Source organism: Choristoneura fumiferana, chromosome 19 (genome assembly GCF_025370935.1).
Source record: "Choristoneura fumiferana chromosome 19, NRCan_CFum_1, whole genome shotgun sequence".
Classification (NCBI taxonomy): domain Eukaryota; kingdom Metazoa; phylum Arthropoda; class Insecta; order Lepidoptera; family Tortricidae; genus Choristoneura; species Choristoneura fumiferana.
In genome coordinates, this window is record NC_133490.1 from 2,300,922 (window position 1) to 2,321,806 (window position 20,885).

Below are 20,885 nucleotides of genomic sequence, written 5' to 3' on the forward strand. Positions count from 1 at the left end.
AAGTCAGAGTGGTCCTCGCGAGAGTGGTGGTGGTGGACCATATCTTAGATGAAGAGAATTGTCGGTTGCACTCGACGAGCACTATAGCCTGCCCACTACCACTTAAATCTGACAACTCTCCGAGCTATGATTCTTCTTCGGATCTCATTCCTGTCTAAATCGCTTCTTAATTTTTATAACCGTTAAAATTAAATACAAACGTAACTCACGTAGTACTTAGAAACGATTCCCTGAAGCTCTAGATGATTTAAATGATTTCATGAAAAGTTTCCACATTCTGCGTATGTTTACCTGTAATATATTTAGCACCTCTACCTCCCCGTATCTGTAAACGATACATTAACTAGATTAAATAGCAGTCAACATATAAACTTAGCTTTATTGCTCATTTGAGCTTAATTGAAATAGCGACATATTAGACAACTATTAACACAACGTAATTGCGTTTACACTTTATTACAGACTAACCTAAACCCGCGGCTTTGCACGCGTAAATCATAAAGCATAGCAATTGAATTAAAATTCCGGGATTTCGTAAAAATTCCGTGGGAATGTCTTGCATAAAAGTTAAAACCCCGCACCAACATGTCTCTAAGACTGCGGTTCAACCAGAGGTGTGCGAGGTATGGTGTTTTTATGAACCAATAGAAATGCTTTATTTACCTCGCCTCGCTCCGCTCAGCTGTTTCCACCAGAGCGGTGCTGTGCGAGGCGAGGTAAATGAAGCGTTCTATTAATTAGTAAGGTATAACAATTTTGTTTGTTACTTGATATGTAAACTGTGTAGGTTATTTTATTAAAATGCTTTGTAACAGACGCATAAACTATTTTAAGAACTATTATTAGTTATTAGATATTATTTTTGACTTTGGAACAATTTGTATGAAAGAGCGAATTCCTCCTAATACAAGTGCTTCACTTAAAAGGAGGATTCAACACTAGTTTTAAAACAAACGTTGAAAATAAATATTTTATTTTTATTGGGTCATGAAAAACACATTTCTCGCAACACATTCTCGCACTTTTCTGGTGGGAACACAGCGTAATCCTTGCGGTTGTAATGTAACATGCTAAGGTGACATTTGAAAAAATTGTAAAGTCATTAACTTTCCTTACAACTATTAATTTTCCGCGAATCTTTTTTTTTCGTACGAACTTTTCACAAAGTATTTGAAAACTTAAAATAAAAATGGATGAAATCGGCTGTCGTTTTGGTTTTGGAAACAATTTTTTTTTTAATTATTATGAGTGAAACGCAAACGGGAAATAATCATCATTGCCTATGAGTACCTACCAAGAACTCAAGTAGAGTCATTGTTCTGTTGCTGGTCTTAAAAGAAACTAAAAAAACCCTTTTATTGAAATCCCCGATGTCAATTTAAAGTGCATTCAATTCTTTTTGAATAATCCCCTGAATCCTGAATTTAAAAAGTCAGAGGCGTGAGCCCGATATTTAATCTACCATTCTCTGCTTAAGAGGTTATTTAAGATCATACTGTTAGGCTGCAACTAGAGGTTTATTTTCATTTGCATAGGCAAATATGCAAATGCATAAAATCCGATGTCACGCGTTACATTGCGGCGCTCGCTTGACTATATCAAATCCAAGCGCGTTACGGCCTCGCAATGTATTGCACGAATTTTCCCGCATCTCTAAACTAGGCTTTAGATTGATTTTTAAATGAAAATAATAGTGCGTTTTCGTTTCGGAAAGCTAGGCGCGGCTGGGGAGGGGCGCGGGGCAAAATGGCGCCGGTTACGTCACTTTCAAGAGGCGTACAACGTTCATTTTGAAATTAGATCAGTAGCTTGCCGCCTTCGCGCAGAGCGTGTCGCGTGCCCGCCATTTTATATTTTAGTCCGAGAAATAACCGCGACCAGTGATTTTTAATTTCAGTTTTGTGTTTTTTTTTTCTGTTTCTCCAGCTTAAACATGGATCTGAGACGTAAGTTTTACTGGCTTAGAGCTTTCCCTTAGCGAGGAACTTTCGTGCTTTTTTTCATGATCTCAGTCAGTTTTTTTGATGTAATCGATATATTTTATATCAAGAAAGCTCGTTCATGATCTAAACTGCGGCCGATAAAAAGCTTTACATATAAGCGTCCGAATGCCAAGTTCTTTTACGCCGTCATGGGAATGGGCACGCAAAAAACGTTTCTTTCGCTAACCCGACCGGCAAAAACTAAGTACATATACTTAAACCCAAAACTGATTCTAATTTCACTTAAAGACTTAGAATAAAAAAGCGAAAAAGTCCATTTAATTCTGTCTTTGTTCGTTAATCTTCGGAATAGCTCAAAAAGATAGTTAGGTTTCTGAAGTTGCGATTCTTTGTTCCGCTTTTTTGACCTTTTGATCGTCCACTGTTGGCCCAGTGATCCATAAAACCGACCTTTCTCTTTGTTTATTCCCCATCCAAGATTGAGAAAGGCATTTTAAAATAACAAGACAAGTATTATTAAAAAGAACTTAAAACTAGAAAAATATGCCGTAAGCGCTGCGGATTTTGAATTTGGTGCCGCCCTTCTTATAGCTCATGTAAAGCTCATAATATATATTGAAGAGTAGTAGAGCTCAGAGAAAAAGGCAGCATAGCTAAAAGTCGTCTATATATCTAATTAACTTTCTTGAGATATTTTACTCGCTAACTTAATTCAATATTAGCCAAGCCAAGCCAAGTCATTTTGTTGAAGAAAAAAAAACGTATACCTAGTTAAATATGATTTACGTAGTTTTATAAATCAGAATTCAGGTTTTAAGACTATTTTTTAAAATCAATTTGTCGTAAAAATATTTCACTATAATTTCACATATTTTTCTAATGAAAGGGAAAGCAATTTACCTTAAGTATTATAAAATTTTATTTATTTTAATCTGCGTCAATAATTATTCATAAAAAATAAAATTAAATGCATTTTTTATTGGTACAGCTAGAGCCACCTCATACATTTAACTAGCTAATTTTAGAATACAAGAAAATGAATTAAAACCAGTAATACTACTCCGTGATAACACGTACAAGAAAACTGCGTCTGCGCGGCACATTACAAAGTCAATTTAAGTTAACTCAAAATAACGCACTATTTTAATTCAGACGTTCCAGAAATTGAATTAAGTCTAAATTAAAATGATATTATTTCGACTTGATTCACTGTTGATTGAGCCCAATACCCAATACTGCTTCACTTAAAGAGACAAACTATAGCAGAAGATTACAAGGACATATAGCTGTCAAGGTCCTTGTAATCGTTTCTTTTTCATTTCACTTCGCAAAAAGCGCAAATCGTTAAAACTGGATCACGATCATTTGACATTGAAAACGGAAAAATCGAACCTCATTTATTATAAGGAGGAAAATCTAGTGGCATTAACATCCGCTTCCCGTCTTCCCATATTTTATTATCTCACCAAAAATCTCGCCGAAAATCCTCATAATACCCCTGAACTTCATTCCTGAGAGAATAAGGCAAATCTGATATATATTTAGGTAGTGCCACGAGAGTTGAAGTGAATGATTAGATGATTACACACACAGCTACACGAAGAACCGATTGCATAAAAGGAGAATGAATTAAATGAATGAGTAAATGTCAAAATTTCGCTGTCATTACATGACATGTTCATGTGTGCGTGACCTCAACACTGGCGCACTACCTATATATGACTAATTACTACTAATACATTATAACAAAACACATAATTACATTAAAACTACGAGTACAAATAAAAAAAATGGAAAATGTGTTGGTTTTAATTATATTTTTCTCTTTCTATTTGTTAATCTATATTGTGTTTTAAAAACACACACTCGCATCAGCATAAAACAGCTAATCAAATCCACATGTGACTATTTAAGTTACTACAGTAATATCTGGGATTTAGTAGTAGACAGACATATGAGGGGTAGGCTTAGTGAAGGGGTCCTTCCCTTTATCAATTTTTGACCACCGATGCAAAAAGAGGGGTGTTATAAGTTTTTAGTTTGACGCTAATGTCTGGTCTGTGGTATCTGGTATCGTAGCTCTCAAACGGATGGATCAATTTCGATGTTGGTTGTTTTTTACGTAAAAGCGAGTTTCCTCAGCTACTTATATGTTCTAATAATAATAATATTTAAACTCAAGGCTTCATATTAAGAATAATAATTAAATAACAATATTAAATGACATAATCACAATCAAAATAAAGTAACTACATGTCGGAGTTAGTCGATCTAAGTAGATTTGTTAAAATTTATGTTGAAAATAGCCTGAATGGCTTCGAGAAAAGTATTGTACGGCCGTGCCTTTGTTTTTGTTTTGCTCGACTTGGCGGGGGCACTCCCGTGCCCCCAGATGTAAGTTCGCCCGTTTTAACAAAAACGAATCATAAGATTTAGATAGGATAGAGCATGATACGAAGTTACCTGAAAATTTACACAAAAGGCAAATAGACGAAAGTATGAGAAGAACTCTTCCTTTTTGGAGTAGTATAAAAAAATAACTGATTCTGGTAAAAAGAACAACATTTCATTACATTACGATAAGCAGCTTTTTTTGCAAAACTAGTTTTCTAAGTTTTCGCCAAAATTATTTTTCCCAAAAATGATTATTTTCCTGTTTCATATGGACGAACGATTTTTTTTAACTGTAAGTGGTTAAGGATTGTTATAAAATCTGACCTAACAGGGTTCTACAGGATAGTCCTGTAATATATCCTGAATAGTTTACAGTTATAGAAAAAAAATTGTTCGTCCAGTGAAACAGTTGGGAAACGGATCATTCGAGAAAAATATTTTCGGCGAAAAGCCAGGTTTGATTCGTTTTGTAGATTGTTTGATCGAATTTAATTTGATTCTTGTCTAGTTTAATAAAAAATATTTTCATTTTCACAGTATAGTCAGATCTAGATATAGAAAAAAAACATCGAATAATAATGTTATGTGTCAAATCTGTGAAGGAATACAGTTGAAAAACATCAGACGAAAAAAAACGACATTTCAAACTTTTAACCAATCACGCTCGCGACATTGTGACAAATGACAGTCGCGAGAAACATTTGTCATTCGGATGAAAGAGTCGTTCACTCCGATTCCGACTGACGGTGATTTCATCCCATTGTCTTTTTTACGTTGATTTTCGCTCACAGAGCACTTTCGACAGGAGGCAACTCTTCTGTCAAAAATGTGACAGACAATGGCCTTGTCAAGGGCAGCGTTAAGGTGTGTGCGTGTTACACTAAGGGTCTGTTTCACCACTCATGGGTAAAATTTATTTAACAGATAAATGTGATGACGACTCCGTCTATTCGGACAAAGCAAACCGAGACGGCATCACAGATATCTGTAACATAAAATTAATCAATGAACGGTAAACAGGGGGTTGACGGATTACGCTAATTTGCCAAACCACTACTAGGCTGCCGCGACCCACGAAGAGGCAGAAAAAATGTAGAGCAAATGTAAGTTACAGGCTACTCCGGTAATAGGTACTTTATGCTCGTGAAGTATGAACGAAACACACGTAATTACGGCGATAACGAATTAAAGAAACCTCGTATCGTGATAACAGTCTCATTAACGTTTAAAAAAGAGTTTTCCTCTCTAACTTAACTATTAAATTAATGGCTCAGAAAATAATAACAATGTGTTACATTTTGGACTGCCCAGTTTGAACTTAATAGCGTAGTTTGGAACCTGTTCACCGCATATATGTACAGTCAAGGGCAAAGATATCGACACGGCCAAAGTTGCAAAAATATGTATACACGGCCTTAATGTTAAGTGTATAAAGTCGTGTATACATATCGTTATCTTTGCCCTTGACTGTACCATGTTGAGTTTCCATTATATTTACCAAAGAAAACCATCGCAAAATTGTCTGTGAAAAGTAGCAGCCTGATGGCTTCGAATTTTGAGATTGCTGAAGTTTTTTTAGATGCCAGTTCAAAAAGATAGAGACATAATTGCGAATGATACTGGCCTGTAATAATGCTTTATATGCAATACTTGTGATAGATGTATCCACAAAAAAAAAATGCTCTGAAAGCAGCTGCAACGTAAAATAATATCGTTTTTCTATCATTATCTACAAATCTGTTCGAAATGCTCGGTGCACGAGTCCGACTCGCGCTTGGCCGGTTTTTGGACCCACCCACATATCTTTTTGTATGTTACTGGCATGTAATACATCGCTTGAACGTCTCACGTTCAAAATTGGAATAGAACGCGCTTCGTATTCGCTTTTTGAATTGAAGAACAACAGAAGCGTTGTGCTGAGGTCACGCGCCGTCCATTATACGTTGAGCCATTCAATGTTCTTCTGCCGAGCATTTGTTTTATTAAGTGGGGGTGTGGGGGGATCTCGGTAGAATGGCCATCGGTCATAGTGGGCGAGCGACCTACATAGTTTAATTATTGCTGGGATGCGACTCGTAGGCGCCATTTGTGGGCGAAGTACAGTCACAACGAAAATCCATCAATTTTATGTGACGCCTTGCGGTGTATGGATCGATGCGATTGATTGGTTGATACAGTAGTGCGGCTAAATCTGATATACTGGCCGGCAAAATTAACACGTCATTTTTCTATACGAAGTATAGAACGTTAAGCTTTAATTAAATTATGCGTCTGGTTACTGAAACATTACTGTAGAATTAGTCACACGCAGAGACGCCAGATTATATTCATCATCATCATCATTAGCGTTCACTGTTGAACAAAGGCCTCTCTTAGAATGCCACCATAGATGACAACTCCCCACTTGCATCCACCGGTTACCTGTAACTCTCGCGATGTCGTCAGTCCATCTAGTGGGAGGCCTGCCAACGCTTCGTCTTCCGGTTCGTGGTCGCCACTCGAGGACTTTTGTCCCCCAACGATTATCCGATGTCCGGGCGATGTACGAAACTCACACACACAACATCACGCCTGTATTCCCAAATGGGGCAGGCAGAGCACACGAAACGTTTCCGCTTTGCAGCCACTTTTAGCAATTTTAGGTTTTAAGTTTGACAAAAACGGTACAATAGTGAGTGTACGAAACTGTCTTAAAATTACTTTACTCGGAAAAGTTGAAAATCCCCGTAATTTTTATTTCAAACTCTAATATCTCAAAAACTATAATACGAGTAGATAGACAGCTGAAATGTGTAGATACATAATGTATGTTTTTTAATAAAAGGAACTAAGTGGAGATTTTCTTTTTATTATACATTATAAAGACAGACAAAAAAAACTGAGAAGCGTTCAGCGGAATATTTGGACGCACGTGTGATGTGTGTGTCTGTCTGTGTGTGTGTGTGTGTTTTTTTTTATTCGACTGGATGGCAAACGAGCAAGTGGGTCTCCTGATGGTAAGAGATCACCACCGCCCATAAACATCTGGAACACCAACCTAGAGGCCTAAGATGGTATACCTCAAGTGCCAGTAATTTGACCGGCTGTCTTACTCTTCACGCCGAAACACAACAGTGCAAGCACTGCTGCTTCACGGCAGGATTAGCGAGCAAGATGGTGGTAGCAATCCGGGCGGACCTTGCACAAGGTCCTATACCACCTGCAACCTACCACCTGCTGTGTGGTGTACATTAATAAAAAAGTAATAAGTTCATAGCGTTCCGCCAGTTATGACTAGTTTATGTCAAAATTTAGTTTACCTGCTTCGTAATGTATGAATGTTTGCAGTCCTTGAGTCACAGTTTGCAGACTCGATAGCGGTAATCTGCAATAGCTAGACAAGCAGGACATTAGGTGTGCAATTAAAGAACTCGGATAACCGTTCTAATTAGAATGAGGTCAGTTTTCGATGTTCAGTTGTTTGAATTGACTGTCTTTTGTTCAAAATTGTATAAAATGATTGGTGCGTTGTTGTCAAAAATTAAATTAGTAGTAATTCGTACCGAATATACTACGTTTGTTGCTTGGGGAACTTCTTCAATTTTATGTTTGGTTCCATTCTGTTTTATGTTTCTACTTGAGTTTACCCGCGGCTTCGCACGCGTAAACTATTCGATCCGGTAGTTACAATTGAAATTCCGGGATTTTACAATATTCCTCTGGGAAATCCCAAAATTTATATCGTGGTCTTCACAACTTTACAAATTTTCATGACTCTAAAGCCAGCGGTTGAAATCTCGAGATTTTATCCCTATCCCATGGGAATATCGGAATAAAAAATAGCGTATGTGTTATTCCAGACGTCCAGCTATCTACGTACCAAATTTCATCCAAATCTGTCCAGCTTTTTAGCGTGAAGGAGTAACAAACATACTCACACACACACACACACACACAAACTTTCGCATTTATAATATATAAGTAGGAAGTAGGATAGGATGTGACACTTTCATTAATAGAACTTAGGCAGGACTAGAGGAACAAAAACATGATGGAAATAACAAAGAAAGAAATAACAATTTATTTTTAAATTATATTCATCACTTCATCATGTACAGGTTTTAACTTAAATCTAAACAAACAAAAAGGTGAGTTTAAAATTATTCCAAATAAAGGATACCACTCAGTAGGTGTATATGTCGGAGCACATAGAGCAATGACGCTGATTTTCAGTGGGTCACGAAACCAAAAAAAACTAGCCTATTCTACCTAACCCCTAACCTATGTCCGAAACGAAATTGCAAGTAAAAATCCAATGTCAATCTTACAATTTTGTTTCCGACATACTTTACCTACTACTACATAATTATGTGTATGTGTTTGATTCCTTTAGATATGGAACCCTAACCCTCGCAAAAGCATGTTTATGCAGAACGTAGCCGCCCCCTAAAGTCAAATTCACCCAAAAAGTTGGTCTCGGTGACTTCCCTGACCCCGTCAGCTGTTGACCTCCCCCCTCCCCTGCCTTCACTCCCCCTTCGCAGATGCCCGCTGACTCAGCGCTGCGCCCGCGCAGGGAACTCGCGCACGAAACTGTTGACGATAGTTGAAAGAAGTTTTAAAATATTTTTTTTCTGAATTGCGACACCGCGAAACGTTGACAGCAAGAAATAAAGAGAATCTTTGGTGAACTTCAAACGTGGATAAAGTTTAAAAAGTGTGTTAAGTTTAAAATGTGTGTACTTAAATAGATTTTAAAATGTGAGTAGAGTTTGTAGAGTTGGAAACGTGTATTAAGTTTACAATCCCTATAGAGTGTAAAATGTGAATAGAGTTTGAATAGTGTTTAGAGTTTGAAACGTGTAGAGTTAAAATGTGAGTAGAAGTTGAAAAGTGTATAGAGCTTGAAACGTATATATAAACTTTTAAATGTGTGCATAGAGTCTACACTACAGTACAGTGCAGTAGAGTTTGAAAGATATTTAAATCGTAAAAGTATTTATAAAGTCTAAATTAAGTAGAGTTTGAAAAGTGTGTAAAATTTACGCCTTGTGTTAAGTTTAATATGTATATTATAGTCCTAGTGAGTATTTTGAAAAAAGAGTTCTAAACATGGTAGAGTTTAATGCCTTAGCGACGTAACAATGGTATTGGTGATTATAAGGATCTGTGTGAAAGCGATTGTTTGTTGGTTGGCTTAAAAAAAAACATTTGGACGTAGCTATTTTCGTGGAGTAGAAAGTTTATTTTTGCAAAATTACCAATTTTTAGTTGGTCCATATTTAAATTATGGAAGATTACGTTATCATTACGACCTTTAGTTTTTATCATTTCAATTTCTGTAATTGTTTGCGTACATAGTTCAAACACTATCTGTTTTACTTCTCATATCACTTGTGATAAAAGTAACAGGTGAATCTTAAATACCGCTGTACTTATCTGCCGTACGCAGAGACGTTGATTAAAATTTAACTAAAGTGACGGGAATCATCTCGGTCTATTAACGTATTACAGCTGGGCCAGGCCCGAATGAGAGGGTTTGGGTCGTAGTTCCCACGCTGGCCTAGTCCGGATAGAGAACTTCAGACTCACCAACAAATTAAAAAAAAAACTACTGTATATAAGGAGTGTTCCTCCCAGTGGGACCCAAAAAACTCCCGCTTATACCCCGTGTCCCCCGTAAAGTTGGTATCACTATCTTACAAGTTTCCTCACACAGATGAATAGATAGTACCTATTAGGACGGCCGGAAAGGGGCCCAAAGTTACCATTGATAACATCGTCATCTTGGGCAGACAAAATGCAATAATCAAAAGGTTTCCGTATCTCGAATTGTGAGTGCTTTGGAAGTTTTTGCGAGAAGGGTTTTTGGTTGTAGATAGTTTTTTAACCGATTTTAGATGAGAAAATGCTACATGTTTTTATACACACTGTTTTTACACTATACTTACTTACTGCTGTGGCACAAATAAAAGCACAAACGTACGCACAGAGGCCGACACCAAACTTAGAACCCCTTTTTTACATAAAGTTTTAGTAGACAGATTTTGCTCAAGAGCATTCAAAAACTAAACCGAACACACATTTGAAATATGGTAGTCATAATCTTGACTTGATTAGTTAATTTTTTCAAAATTCTCACTGGAGCAACCTATTATTTATTTTTTCTCGAGGACAAAGCCACGGGAATAAGCAGGTTCAAACAAATCCCAAGCTAGATTATATCTTATACACTCCGATGAAATCCAATCTCCTACTCATTCAAAATATAACGGCCACAATTTAATTAAAAAAAACCGATAAATTCAAGGTTCATTATGAGCAGAAAATGTTTTATTGGTTTCCAATTTTAATTATGATTACCGGGCAAAAGGTTTGGGGCACGGAAAATTAAAATCACCCTGTAATTTATTACCCGCGTTTAACAGGTATTAAGTACACTGGATCGCCATTGGTATTGCTTTCATTTGACATTAATTTTAATGAATACCTGCAGGGCTACTACGAAACTCGAAACTCGAAGTTCGTGTCGTGCGGTCCCTCTGACACTTATACTATTTAATACGAGAGCGAGAGGGACGGTACCTACGACACGAAGTTCGAGTTTCGAATTTCGTAGTAGCCCTGCGCGGGCGTTACCTTTCTAAGTAGTTTGGATATTCGTCAAAAGATGGCACCACTGATTGAAATTTTTTTTTTTACCGGAAATGTGATTCTTAGACCAAAACATTCTTAACGTAAGATTTTTGATTACTATATTTAAATCTACGTATATGTCTATCTACTATTACATAAAAAGTTATTGCTCGTTTATCTGTATAGATAGGATGATTTTTGAAATCTAACACACGGGAGTTTGTGAAAATAGCCAAATCTTTTGTCTCGCTCACTCACTGACTCTTTTTAAACGATTTTATTTTTTATGTAAAATTTTAACTCATGTTTTTTACTCATCAGATTTTTTTTTGAATAATTTTCTTTCATACAAAACTTATCCTAACAATTTAATATAATAATTTGACTTTTATTTATTTTTTAATCTTAATATATAATGGAACTTTGATCAAAAGGTAATGAACATGTCAGTTCCAAAAGGCCTAAACTATAAAAACAACACAACAGCCATACGATTTAAATTAATTAATTTATTATTATTTATTTATTTGTCAACAAAAAATTACAGCATAAATGGACTTTTATTCAGAAATTCGATTAGTATAAAAGTTTTTAACGTTTCCTGTTGCCAAAAATACACATTAAATTCTAAGATGTCACATTTTTTTTAATAATTTTTTTTTCAATTTCGTATTGCGTAGGTACCCGAAGGACCATAGTCCAGAACCTTATTAATATCGCTGCACTGTACAACATCTGCTCGTTTTTCCGTTGGTTTGTCTCTGTGTGTGTATGTCTAACAATTACAAACACACCAAAAAGCAATAGATAAAAATGCAGTTCCTACTTCAATCGCACGCCAGTGTACACTCAAACCAACTAAATCGTAACCCACTGTGGAACCTTTTCGTAAGAACTCATAGTGACATCGCATTGCTTGACAAGGGAATTTATTATGGGTCAAAAATCAAATGGTTCGACTGTACACAGAGATGTTGGAGCGTCTAATTTCAAAAACTCGCCCCAAAACAATCTCGGGCTCTACATCGCTCTACATTCGCAACCGATCGTATGTCACCATCTAACTCTGTGAAGCCCAACGACCAATTGACCTGATTTTTAACCCAATAGACTTTATCATACGGGTGTGCTCAATAAACGAGGGGGAGGGGGAGGGGGGTCTTATCACTCAGCTGATAATCGACGCATCCCCTTGCAGACACTTCATACGTGTTGACGTAAATGTAGGGGGGGCATGAATGCTGGCAAAGTGGGGACAAAACTATTTACGTTTTTTGTTATTTTAGTTTTATGTATGGATTCACGCGTTGGCAGGCTTCCCTCTAGGACGACACATTCTAGAGTTAGAGGCAACCGGTGGAAGCAAATGCCGAGTTGTCCTTAATTGTGTATTGATAAAGGAAAGGCATTTTTCAACAGTCAACGGCTTCCGGCTGATGATGAAGATTATTTACGAACTCACTTAGTATTAAAAAGATTTTTTATAAAAACAAATGTTATATTATGTGTTTTAGTATCATTAAATCTAGTGGTTTTCTTTTTTTCTATTATTATTCTTATTAGAATGTTTTCGATTTTGAATACTTAATATTATGATTGGTTTTTCTGAAGTCTTTTTGTATTTTTTATTTCAACTCCAAATTTTGTTACTTTCACGGGTATCCCATGAAACCATATCGAAAATACAAACTGAGACTGTGTGAGACTGATTCGTGTCTAGATTCCTGTCCAGCAGTGGTGTAGGGGTTATAGCACGCAGCACGGATTGCTGAGAACCTGGGTTCGATTCCCAGTGCTGGTCTCTATTTCTGGTTTTTCTATGCATCCATGTCTCAGTTTGTATTTTCAAAATACTTAATATGTTTGGAAAACAAACAGACAGGTATAATTGCACTCTTATGAGACACACTTTAAGTTATAATTACATATTAACTCTAAAATCCATCCACCAGTTCCTTGCTAAAGATTTCATTCGTTTTTGCCGTCTCTTTCGTATAATTTCTGCCTTTTGAAGTTTTTTTTGGTCAAATATCAGTATAAAACTTCTGTTATACCTTATTTTACTTCACCATGGTCACCCTAGCTGTAACTTCATATGGCAGCGCTAAGTGCCAACTGATTGCCGCTTCCAAGGGTACACATATATAACATAGTACATTTATATCTCTATGGTATGGGATCGATATTAATCAACTTGTTGGCTTCGCTGTGAGTTTTCATTGCGTTTTAATTGGTGCTTGGTGTTTTTTTTTAGCAGTGGAGTAAAGAGTAGTTTGAGTATAGAAATAAAGAAAGAAAATTTCTAATATATATTTTCCTTTTTTTTGACGTTAAGAGCATTCTTATACTTCCACTGATCGTAGATATAATAGTTAAGATACATAACTTTTTTTATGTATGTTTTTTATTTATTTTATATTGTAATTTATTATAATAAGTATTTTGTTCGTATTTTTTTTACTGTGCCGAGATATCAAGCTTCTTTAAAATCAAGGTACGTGGAACAAAACCCGAATTTAAGTCATAAAATTTGTATTTTTTTTATTTACTTTTTAATTACCTACTGTCTGCCAAGTTTCTTTCGGCGCATTTTTCTTGGCAATGATAGTCTTGCCGAAAACGCTGGTAGTTTAAAAAGTGACATGTAAAGAGCCCTTTGCGGCAGTTAAAACGCTTAGATTTTGAAAGAAAATAAATAAATTAATAAAACATTTATTGGTACATTAACGAAAATAAACAAATGAAAATACTTAAGTATCACGATCACGAAATATGGTCCCAAATCAGCATAATGCCGTCTTTACGAAAGGTCGGTCTTACTTTGGGACCATGTATGGAAGAGTAAAAGGGTTAAAGTTGTGGGTTCACGGTGGATGAAGGCCGCTGCCAAGCGAAACAACTGGAGGTCTGTGGGGGACGCCTATGTCCAACAATGGACGTCCTACGGCTGAGATGATGATGATGATGGAAGAGTAGCTTGAATGATGTTTCATTTTAAAAAACCGGCCAATTGCGAGACGGAATCATGCACCGAAGGTTCCATAGGTAGCCGTCGATAAATCAGTGTTAGCAGAACCCTGCTTCTAAGCAAAATGTACGCAAAGTTGGGTCATTTTAAATTGGTTTTTGAGCTCCCTTGGTAGGTATTTATTGTTGTAGGAGTATTTGACATACACGTCATGTAGGTATATATTTCAAGTCAAGTCAAGTCAAAATATCTTTATTAAATTTTGGCTATAACAAGCACTTATGAATGTCAAAAAAAAACTACCGCCGGTATCGGAAAAACCTCTGTTGAGAAGAATCCGGCAAGAAACTTAACGAGGTATTTTTTTTAAACAGATTTAAAATATTATTAAATTATATCTATGCATCACAACTATTTACTTAACACAACTTTATTGTTAAAACTTTATTGTTAAAACACTGTAGGTTCGCTATTTGAAGGGATCGCTAATGCGGATCGGAATTATTTCCAAATATCCCTGTCCATGATGTAATCATTAACTTTATATACCTGAATAACATATATCTGAATTTTGTATCTGTTTCATTAATAATATTTTTTGGAATTTTATTATAAAAACGTATGCAATTTCCCAGAAACGACTTTTTGGTTTTAGCCAGTCTGTAAGATGGAACTTTAAGCTTCCCTGTGTTTCTAGTAGCCTTTAGCTTATCGACGTTAGTAGGAAAATCACATATGTTCTTCCTTACATACATGATTATTTCAAAAACATAAAGCGACGGCAGGGTTAGGATACCTGTTTCCTTAAAAAAAGATCTTAAAGATTCACGCGTCTTCAAATTATAAATTGCTCTAATTGCTCTCTTTTGTAAGATAAAAATTGACTCAATGTCTGCAGCAGATCCCCATAAAATAAGGCTAAATTTCTGCTGTCTATTTACGGATCTTCTGTTATAGTTCTCTGACTTACAGTGAAGTGACATTAATAGTTCTATTTGTCATCCTTCGGGTAGGTGCGCAACACGCAACCCTTAAAGTTTTAACAAAAACTTTAAGTTTAATCAATATGCTTAATTATTCAAAAAAATTATCATATATTAGAATTTAATGTACCTATGTATATGTAGGTTGTCTAGTATATTATTTTTGGCAACAGGAAATGATAAAAGAATTCGTCGAATTTCTGATTAGAAGCCAAAGGTTATCTGACATCTTGCTTTGTATAGCAAATGAATATTAGGTAAATTAAATGAATATTTAATTAGTGTTCGTTGCTTTTCAAATTTCAAGTCTCTTTCATTTATCTAACTCAGAGATTTTCACTCAGTCAGAATGAAAAGTAGCTGTACACTTTCGTACTTTGTCTTTTTACAGCTACGTACTAAACGCCATGCAAGATTATCAATGTGTCAATGCCACAGAGTAAAAAAGTGATCCGCTACTTTTGATGCTGACTGTACGTGGTTTTACAAACATACGGAGACAAGAAACCAGTTTTGGCGTACACTATTTTTAATTACTTTAGCTTAGTTGCGTTGCGAGTACCTACCTACTTAATGTCATTGAGTTTTTATTTTGTATAAATGACTTACTTGCTTTTTAGCGCAATTAGTTAAGCAGTTAAGACCTGTTCGTTTCAAGACAAACATTTACAATATAAAATAATTAAATGTCATGGGACAATGACACCCATATGGACCTAGTCCCAAAATACGACCAGATGGCCTAGTGGTTAGAGAACCTGGCTACGAAGCTTGAGGTCCCGGGTTCGATTCCCGTGTCGGGGCAGATATTTGTATGAAAAATACGAATGTTTGTTCTCGGGTCTTAGGTGTTTAACATGTATTTAAGTATGTATCTATCTATATTATTATATTTTTCCGTTGCTTAGTACCCATAACACAAGCTATGCTAAGGTTACTTTGGGACTAGGTCAATTGGTGTGAATTGTCCCTTGATATTTATTTATTTATTTATTAATAAGCAAAACACTTTAAAAACGTACTGTAATAATAAAAAGGACAGCAAATGTCGATTCTTAAACAAAAGAAAAACAAAGAAGGCCAACAAAGTGCTTCGATGTTCCCTCCGAACTGAAGACTTCCAAAAATGAGGAAATATTGCTTTACATAAACAAAAAAACGTAACAAATCCAAATACAAATTTAGAACGGGTGCCATACTAATTTTACTTATCGCCTCCTAACTCCACCAAGGTCCAATATACATTTTAAGACTATGCAAACGTAAACTTTAACTGAACGGAAGTAGGTTTAATCTGGGTTGTTCGTAAAACTGGAACACCGTCGAAAAATGTCTAATTTTGTATAGTCAATGGCTATAAATAAAATTACGTCCAAGGAACGACATTTTCTCGCAGGAATGCCGCTATATCCGTTTCCTTTTTACTCGACGTCGAGTCACTGTTTAACATTTTTTTGGTTGACTGTACCTTCGATTTAAGGCAAGGTCGTTTGAAAGGTGTCACAGTTATTTAAGACTAGATATTTCCTGAATGTGGTATTTGTTTGAAGGACGAAATCTAGTCTGCATATGTACAGTCAAGTGTAAAAATATGAACTTATTCAAAGTTTCAAAAATAAGTACCACGGACTCTTATTCCGACGCAATAAGGCCGTAGTAACATGTTTTTGAATGGTTCGAATAGAGACTTATTTCTGACTCTAGAGTCAGAAATATGTACAGTCAAGTGCAAAAATGAGTCTAGAAAAAGGAGCATTCTCTAGAAAGTTGTAACCAAATTATTTTTCGCTTTTTCTAATATTATTTGTTGTTTGCCCCCGACGCAAAAAGATGGGTATTATAAATTTTAATTTTCAACTTTGATTTGATTTTTTTAACTTTTCTTAGTTAGGTTATTATTAGCTAATAAGTAAAGACAAATAACTCTAGGTACATAGATATTTCAAAGGAACTAAATATTACTAATATTATAAATACAAAAACTAAATATGTATTTTGGATGTCAATGCAAGTACACTTAACATAAATTACAGTCAACAAAATAATTATTACCTTACATTAACTTACCTACATATTTAAGAGCCTAACCTTTTTATAACCACTGCATTATAACCTTGACCAATTAAATAGCTATAAGTATATATATTTTTTTGCAAAAACTTACAAATTCGCGACCGCGACCTTAGACGTTCATTAGCCGAGAATGTCTACAGCAGCATACAAAAACGATCGCATAACATTGTGTAAGTCTGACTCACTGTTCGTCACTACATCCTTGCTAAGTCACGTAATTTTGTGCCTTAAAAGGATACGAGAACAATGTAATTGCGATTAACGAGAGGGTAGACTGTAGCCTAGTGGGGCTATTTAATTTATATACTCAAAAAAGATATATGTATATATATTATGTCGACGAGAGCGGAGAAGAGAGATGAGATGATGATGATGGATGGAATGAGACTACGTCCGCCTCACTCATATTAAATATAATGATATAACTAGTACTTAAGTAGTTGAGCTCGACAGTTTCTTGGCCCTTTCTTCAGCAAGAAACATGTCCTAAACCGGTGGATGATTTTTTTTGACATTCATGAAGTGCTTGTTATAGCCATAAACTGAATAAAGATATTTTGACTTTGATTCAATAATAACTTCTTTTGGAGCACAGTTGTTTTATTTCACCAAAGTAAGACGAGCTGACAACAGTACGGCTGACCATAATAAGCAGGGTTTATCTTAAGTTGGACATTATGCACGTGCATAAAGCCGTCTACTTAATATTAAGGGGATCCCATGCCCCAATGACCTTCGATCTGTCGATCACAACTATTTTCCAAAAATAAGTGTTTGATCGGAGTTCGAATTCTGGACCTTTTGCCTCAGATTCAAGTCTGTTTATTTGTTACTTCATCACGTCTAAGCCATTGAACCGATTTAGATGAAATTCGGTATATAGATAGTTTGAGTCCCGGAGAAGGACAAGGACAGGATAGTTTATTCCGGAAAATTGCATAGTTCCCGCGGGATAGCGATAAACGAGTTCTACGCGGGCGGAGTCGCGGGTAACAGGCTAGTAGGTATTATAAATGCAAAGATTCGTGTGCGTTTGTTACTCTTTGATCCTAAACCGACTAAATATATATATATATTATATATATATATATAGTTTTTTTTTCTTTTCCCGCAATAATTACGCGTTCGGTTACGTGGGTGCACACTCACCGGGGTTCACGAATAACTTTTCTGCAGCTCCGGTTACAGGGCTACGGCACATAATGAGGTGAGTCCTTTTGGCATCACACTACAGACAATATCATCTTATTTTCCTCTTTCTCCTATTTATGTTTTTACTGTGTTTTTGTTGTGCATGAGTGTGTTTTTCTGGTCACTAAATGTTGCATAAGTTTGAGTAGGAAGACCAATTTGGATGAAATTTGAAAGAAAGAACAATCCTGAACACTATAGATGCTAACGCGGATATGATCTTTGTTCGGCATAAAATGGGAAAGATCGAGGGAAGAGAGGGATCGATATGCAACGTTAATGAAAGGACGCACGACATAAGGATTGTAAATATGGAAGACCCCAGAATTTTAATACAGGTAAAAGCTATAATATGTTCGTGAAGCTAAGCGTACTAAATTTAGTACATGTCAAAGCAAATTTCAACTTTTCTTTATTGACAAGTTTCAAATTGCGATGGTTCTTACGAGGATATTATGATGACTAAGCGAGACAGCAACACGTAATCGCAGCCTGAGTTACGGCGATGTGCTGACAGAAATAAATCAGAGTTATTTGCATAACAATAATAATAAATCACAAACTTATATTTGCGGTCGCAGCCACTTGTCACCTGTCAGCAGGGATGTCACACTGTTGATTATTTATCTTATATTTGAAACTCAAGTCATTTTATTCGATACTAGATTTTACCCGCGGTTTCACGTGCAATTCAGGTATTTTAGTAAGTTCTAGTGGTAATTCCCCAAAATTACACTTTTCATTGACGTTGTATGCCAAAATTGACAAACAACCGTGCCAAAATGACTCTTGACCCAGCGGTTGAGTTTTCAAAATCATATCCCAATCCCGTTTGAACATCGGAATAAAAAATATACCTATTGTGTTATTCAAGATGTCCAGCTATCGTATCAAATTTCATCCAAATACGATCAGCCGTTTACGACAAAAAATACAGTCGGTAATTAAACTTTTAACATAAACTTATTACAGGTAACCTACCTATACTAAGCTACACTAGAATTCATTGGAACCTTCATATTAAGATCACCATAACAACTAATCCTACTAATATTATAAATGCGAAAGTTTGTGTGTGTGTGTGTATGTGTGTGAAAACGGATGGTCTGGAATAACATATAGGCTACTTTTTATCCCGATATTCCCACGGGATAGGGATAAAATTTTGAAAATGCTACAATGTCTAATGCTTTAGAATCTGGAAATTTTGGACAGTTGTTCTTAACACAACCTCATTGCAGACCACGATGTATATTTTGGGAACTCGCAGGGGAATTTTGTAAAATCACAAAATTTCAGTTGTAACTACCAGATCGAATAGTTACGCGTACGAAGCTGCGGGTAAACTGTAGTAATGAAATAAAAAACATCCAGAGAATACGGTTCATTACAATTTTATGCAGCCGATCCAAACGGAACCCTGTAGTGTTGGTTCGCACGGTCCCAGAAGGGCGTTGACCCCCGTAACCTATAAAGCCGGCTTTACACGACCTAATCCTAAAAAGCCTTTTCCACACGCTCGTGGCGACGTGGCCTAGCTTTTACTTTTATGGTATACTTACTTTGACGGGCTAGTAAATTCTAAAGTTTGTTTTGCAAATTGTGCAAAAATAAATGGCTTTATACCAAAAAACTGAAATATTTGTCAAATTTTGCAGGTGGTAAGACCTTGTGCAAGGTCCGCCCGGATTGCTACCACCATCTTGCTCGCTAGTCCTGCCGTGAAGCAGCAGTGCTTGCATTGTTGTGTTTCGGCGTGGAGAGTAAGCCGGCCGACAGCCGGTGAAATTACTGGCACTTGAGGTATCCCACCTTAGGCCTCTAGGTTGACGCATCTGCAATACCCCTGGTGTTGCAGATGTTTATGGGCGGTGGTGATCTCTTACCATCAGGAGAGCCACTTGCTCGTTTGCCACCCAGTCAAATTAAAATAAAATTGTGGACCTTCGAGTTTTTTTTAACAATTAAAAGTAACGAATGATTTTCTGGATGTAACAAATAAAATAAAGAGATGAACTGAACGTCAATCGGTCAATTATTTTTCTTCTCTCTTCTCCTCTCTTTCTCAGCATATATTTGTCCACTGCTGGACATATGCCTCTTCCATGGATTAGGATTTGTAATTTTTATATGACAACAAATAAACAAATTCAAATGATTTATTCAGTAAAAAGGCCGCAATGGGCACGTTTACACGTCATTTTTTTTTAACTACTAGCGCTTTCGGAAAGACCATCATACATATCATATTTTGTCATCACCAAACAAACTAATAGACATACTAACTTTCGCATTTAAAACCTTAGTGAGGATTTTGAACATTAAAGTGAGACAATCTCTGAAACAATATTGCTATTTCACAAAAACCCTAACGTTACATTTTTACCAAATGCAATTTTCGCACACGTTTTAAATTGGGACCCCTTTCATACATTGTTTGCGAACCCTTTAGGGGTCGTGGCCTTGTGTCAAGAAAAGATAATTTTGGAAATACAAAAGTGAAGCATTGTTCACAGCCCTAATTTTAAATTGAAGTCAATTTAAAATGGTCTCCGAAACAGACTTACACTATTCAAATATGGCTTGACCATGACAATAAAATAAAAAATAAAAACCGTTTATTTCAGACCATGAGATCCATATTAGGTGTTAAAGCACTATCCATAGGTGTCAGTTACAAACACACACAATGCACGGCGAGTTTTTTTTTCATAATAC

The 20,885-nt window shown here is 36.0% G+C and overlaps 1 long non-coding RNA gene across 1 annotated transcript in view; it reads left to right on the forward strand.

Moving 5' to 3' along the window:
- The first annotated feature begins 1,828 nt into the window (after positions 1 to 1,828).
- LOC141438678 (uncharacterized) overlaps positions 1,829 to 20,885 on the forward strand; it is a 53,703-nt gene continuing 34,646 nt past the window's right edge. The window contains exon 1 of the long non-coding RNA XR_012452499.1: positions 1,829 to 1,946. This is a non-coding gene — a long non-coding RNA (uncharacterized lncRNA). The remainder of the gene's footprint in view (positions 1,947 to 20,885) is intronic.